Genomic DNA, 6,101 nt, shown 5'->3' with positions numbered 1-6,101 from the left:
CCATTCGTTCCTTTAAACTTTTACTGTAAGCACCCCGAAGGGTTAAATATTATTCAGTGTAATCGACCATTCTGCCAATTGTTATATTAATTCCACCCAGGTATTATAGAGCCAAGTGTTTAATCCGTGTTGACGATTGTTATATTTATTTGTCCAATTTGCAAGACCAGCTGTCAATCCATGTGGATGTTTGTTTATTTACTGCTTTATAACAGGGACCTGGATTCCGTCTCTGCATTTCTCAGTTAACTTTTTCAGAGGTTCACTGCCCAATCTGACTATTGCCAGGAAATTATCAATATGTTCTGACATCCTTAAAGTTATGAGGATGTCCATAATCCTTTATTAATCTTCCACGGCCAACTCACTGAGACTAAACTAAACTTAAACTCATCAGCGATATCAAATTTTATCTGACGTTAATAATTCAGCTTCTCTTTCTTTCTTAGAACTTGAGTTCTTTTGTCAATTATTTTGGTTTCCCATTACCCACAACCGATCCAGTCTCCCTTCTGGATGAACTTGTACCCATCCTTCACTGGAGGGCTTGTCCTGGAAGTGTCGCTATTTTCAAAGTCCATGGGCTGCTTTTAACCAGTCCGAATGGCCCAGATTTTGCTGTCAAAATAATGGCGAGGCTAATGGAGCTCGTCATTAATTATGCTCAAATGGTCCAGCAACCAGCCATATAAATACCGTGGCCACAAGAGCAGGTCAGAGGCTGGGTATTCTGCGGCGAGTGACTCACCTCCTGACTCCCCAAAGCCTTTCCACCATCTACAAGGCACAAGTCAGGAGTGTGATGGAATACTCTCCACTTGCCTGGATGAGTGCAGCTCCAACAATACTCAAGAAGCTCAACACCATCCAGGACAAAGCTGCCCGTTTGATTGGCACCCCATCCACCACCCTAAACATTCACTCCCTTCACCACCGGCGCACAGTGGCTGCAGTGTGTACCATCCACAGGATGCACTGCAGCAACTCGCCAAGGCTTCTTCGACAGCACCTCCCAAACCCAGGACGAGAGCAGTAGGTACATGGGAACAACGCCACCTGCACATTCCCCTCCAAGTAACACACCATCCCGACTTGGAAATATATCGCCGTTCCTTCATCGTCGCTGGGTCAAAATCCTGGAACTCCCTTCCTAACAGCACTGCGGGAGAACCTTCACCACACGGACTGCATTGGTTCAAGAAGGCGGCTCACCACCACCTTCTCAAGGGCAATTGGGGATGGGCAATAAATACTGGCCTCGCCAGCGACGCCCACGTCTAATGAACGAATAAAAAAAAATTCAGGCGAGGGGCGGTTGCGGATATCCGAAAGTTGCTGTCCGAGCTGTGCTGCTCCGCTGTTAGCTTCGCAAAAACGGCATCTCACCATCTGCTTGACCATTGAAATGCATCGAATGGCTGCGCGGTAGATTGGAACTGAACTTGCCGCAGAAAGTTAAGTCGTGTTCATTCCAGTCTAACTGCCCTTTTAACGATGTGGTAAATGTTAATTACTACCAATCAACCTCTCTGGCTCTGGAAATTAACCATTGTAAGTGTGGAGTCTCATTCCTTCAGGTTTCAATTGTTGGAGATTTAAAAAATGTAATTTAAAAAAAAAATTACTTTTCCCTTCTGTCTCTCTTTTTCTCTCTCAATCCAGTCTCTATTTCCCTCTATTTCTTTTTCCGGACCCGATTTGACGTTGAATTCACCCACTCTAATTTACACTTCCTTCTCAGTCCTTGCATTGTTTATTTCACAATCCTTCAATCTGATTAAGGAGCTGCCCAGTTACTCGACCCCTTCACTCGAGTCCCAGATGCCCTGTTTCCCTCGCTGTGCCATTACCAGCTCGCACTTTCAGCAACTTGCCACGCAAAAAATTTAAAACCTACATGTTAAATAAAACCTAACTAATGGCAGATGCCCTGCTACAGCAAATTATGGCCCAAAGTCTTTTTATCTCTTTAACCATCCTTCAGGTCCTTGTGCTTATTATTTTTCAGTCGTTCACTATTTTTTCTCATTGGAGCCATTATAGACATATCGGGGGTGATTTTAACCCCCAAGAACGGGTGGGTTGGGAGCAGGTGGGAGTTGAAAATAATTGGGTTTTTTTGGGTCACAACTGCAAAATTTTCGGATTTTGAATTCCCAGTGGGAAGCCTGTATTTTACACGCCGACATTAAACCGGGAAATAAAGCCGGGTTGCGGTTGCGACCCAAAAAACAACTATTTTCAACTCCCACCCGCCCCCAACCCACCTGTTCATGGAGGTTAAAATAACCCCCATCCTTCCTGTGCAAGCTTGTTCATTTTTCAATTGACATGGGTGTTTAACCCTTTCCGTGTAGTTCAGTTTTTTTCAGAAACTTAATTTTAGTTAGCACAGCACAATGATTCATAATAATTTATAATGACATAGAACAGTCTCACCTCCCAACACCCTGCCGACCATTACTAATGGCGATCTATCTTCTGGAAGTTAAATTCTTGGCGTGGTAAGTTAGCCATTTCTCTATCGAAATACAAAAGTCTGTTCCTCAATCTCATACTCTAAAGTAACCTCTATCCCCCTCGGATATGTCTTCCCGTATCTCCTTCCCCTTTCTCACCACCACCCCCCATTCACCTACTGCAATATTTCTTCCCTTTCTATCCCTTAACCTTGCGAGATACGAGAATTCCAGAGCTGAGGGCCGAGGCAGCTGAAGGCCCGACCGCTAATGGTGGAGAGATTAAAATCGGGGATGTGCAAGAAGCCAGAATTGGAAGAGCGCAGAAATCTCGGAGGGATGTCGGACTGGAGGAGGTTACAGAGATGGGGGAGGGTGGGGTCAAGGCCGTGGAGGGATTTGGATCAAGGATGAGAATTTTAAAATCGAGGCGTTGTTGGACCGGGAGCCAGTGTAGGTCACTACATATTGTACATTCTGAATCATAATTCCATGATATTCATGAGGCAGGACTCCTGTTGGAGGGCCAGGTTTTATTACTACAAGGGCATGGGTGATATTTCTAGATTGTGCTTGGTTAGATTCCTTTAGCACAATTCCTGCTGCACATAGTAGGATGAGACCTCCACTGTCCAGTTGTTCCTGGAGGTACAGAGGAAAACGTAGAGGTTTAGTATCATGTTCCTTTATAAGATTTTGTCTGGTCAACATGTACCCATTTATCCTCTGGGCATTGTTTCCTATCCTTGGTCTGTACTTTCACTACAAATGGCCCTCTCCACTTGAAATGTTCCATATATGTAAGTTCTTGATATCTCTTTGTTGTATCTGTATCCCTGCCCAATCGACAGGTCACCCATTCCTTATTTCCAAATTAATTGTGCATTCAGTTCGATAAATACTCCTCCAGAGAGTCCAACAACCCCTCATTAATGAGCTGTTCTGGGAGTCTCAGTGCATAGGGACTGAATCTGGTGGAAGAACATAAGAAATAGGAGCAGGAGTAGGCCAGGTGGCCCCTCGAGCCTGCTCCGCCATTCAATAAGATCATGGCAGATCTTCGACCTCAACTCCACTTTCCCACCCTATCCCCACATCACTTCATTCCCTCAGTGTCCAAAAATCTATTGATCTCAGTTTTGAATATACTCAACGACTAAGCGTCCACAGCCCTCTGGGGTAGAGAATTCCAAAGATTCACAACCATCAGTGAAGAAATTTTTCCTCATCTCGGTCCGAAATGGCCGACCCCTTATCTTGAGACTTTGACCCCTTGTTCCAGACTCGCCAGCCGGGGGAACAGCCTCTCAGCATCTACCCTGTCAAGCTCTCTAAGAATTTTATACATATCAATGAGATCGTTCTTCTAACCTCCAGAGAGTATCGGTCCATCCTACTCAATCTAGGACAACCTCTCACCCCAGGAATCAATCCAGTGAACCTTCGTTGAACCCCCTCTAAGTCAAGTGCATCCTCCCAAAACTGTACACAGTACTCTCGGTGTGTTCTCACCAGAGCCTGATATAATTGCAGCAAGACCTCCTTACCCTTATTGTCCAACCCCTTTGCAATAAAGGCTAACACATTATTTGCCTTCCGAATTGCTTGCTATGCCTGCATGTTAACTTTCTGTGATTCGTGTACAAGGACACCCAAATCACCCTGTGGATCTTACACCCATGAGACCTAAAGGCAATTTCTGGTCCCAGTCCCTTCCATTTAGGGACACAAATTTGTGCAGTACTGTTTTTAGAGTGTGATTCAATCTCCCCACTATTCCCGAGGACTTGGGATGTAGAGTTACTGTTTAATACCTAGTAATCATAGACATCTCTTTATTAACTCCCCATTGGAACCCACCTCCTGTGGTAAGCCCCATCCAGTGAGGACCTGGCCTACTAGGGCCCTTGCTGTGGCAAAGGCCGAATTATCCATCGCTGCGATTGCTTCCAGCCATTTTGTAAAAGTATCAGCAATGGTCAAAATATATTTCTTTCCCCATGCCTGTGGAGTCCTGGCCAACATTTATCCCTCAACCAACATCACTAAAACAGATTATCTGGTCATTATCACATTGCTGTTTGTGGGAGTTTGCTGGTCGCAAATGGGCTGCTACATTACCGACATTACAACAGTGACTACACTTCAAAAGCACTTCATTGGTTGTAAAGTGCTGAGGTTGTGAAAGGTGCTGGATAAAATGCAAGTCTTTCTATAACCAGTGAGAGGAGTGAATTATTGGGACAGCCCATGTGGAGGCTGACACTTGCAACTCACACAGGGAGAAGTTCTTCTCAACTGATGTCAACACACGGCTCGGGTATGCAACCGGGCAGCAAAGACCATGAATCTCTTGAGAAAGAGCCGCAGACAATGCAGTGGAGGAGCAAGACACTTCAAGATGGAAGGGGAATGTTAAATTAGGTGTGGCTGAAGAAGGGGCCAGGGTTAGGGCCTGCTTTAGGGTGATACAGGTGTTCAGACAGGATTCTGTTCATACCCCAAGCACGACCCTTCTTCAGGGGATCATATTGGAGGAGGGGGGGGTTTCAATTCCGTGAATTAACTGGCAAGAAAATCCAATGACATCCAGAAACACGGTGTGAAGTCTCTCCGTCATGGGGTGGAGTGAGCTATCGTGCTCTCGGGAAGCGGCCTGTTAACTAACGGCTTGGGAAGAACACAGCAGTTGTGCCTTTGAGAGACTGAACATCGGCCCACAAAAGGGCAGAATAAAACGTGGAGGACCTGGAAATGGGCATTTGCCGAAAGGGTCCAAAATCCATTTGTAATGTCGAGGGGTGAAAAATAACAGACATGGGGGGCACACTAGACTGAACTTGAGGCATATTTTGAACAGGAGAGGCTGCAGCTAAAGTTTGTTGGTTCTAGCACCAGTCATCAATAGTGAGACGCTTTGTATCATCGGGTATCTGGACCGGCCAAATGCGGCTGTCACAAGTGGAGTAACATTGGCGAACGACCCCTTGTTGAAATAGAGAACATTTTACATTGGTACAGTATTGGGGAATGGACATTCATTCACCACAAGGGCCCGCATTGATGGATCACAACCAGTCTTAGATGTTGCAAACTTGTCAGTAAAATGATGTAACTAATTCAGCACTTGGTCCCTTTGTGGGTGATCGGGAGGAATGGAATCCTCAATCTGTTGGGACATCGGGATTGAGTTGTGAGCATCAGTTTTGTGTTGAGTCAAAGGATCGATTGGATTGCTATTACATCTGAAAGGACTGGCTTGTCCCTGGGCTTTTCCGGTCACACATCTATTACCAGCCCTGAAGGGGAATGTACGTCCTTCCCAATAATAATAATACATTCCAGAGAAGGGCCCAACACATGAATCTAAAAGCAAATGCGTGCAGGCCCAGTGTTGCTGACACCATACTGTCCTGGCGGCAGTGTGAGCATTTCCCGTTAAGATCTGCTAACACCACCCTTTGTATGTTCAACGGGTCTATCGATACCGTGGGCAACACCTGTCCCCGTGTCTAACAAATTAAACATCAGTCGTCCCAAGACAGATGATTAGGGGCACACATGGCGGTCTATTACTAGAGGTCATAGGACATGCAGATGTGTCACCATGGGTTGGTGTCCAAAGTTGCAGTAACTCTCACA

The sequence above is a fragment of the Heptranchias perlo genome, unplaced genomic scaffold, assembly GCF_035084215.1.
Source record: "Heptranchias perlo isolate sHepPer1 unplaced genomic scaffold, sHepPer1.hap1 HAP1_SCAFFOLD_358, whole genome shotgun sequence".
Lineage (NCBI taxonomy): Eukaryota > Metazoa > Chordata > Chondrichthyes > Hexanchiformes > Hexanchidae > Heptranchias > Heptranchias perlo.
Note: the sequence above shows the minus strand (reverse complement) of the source record.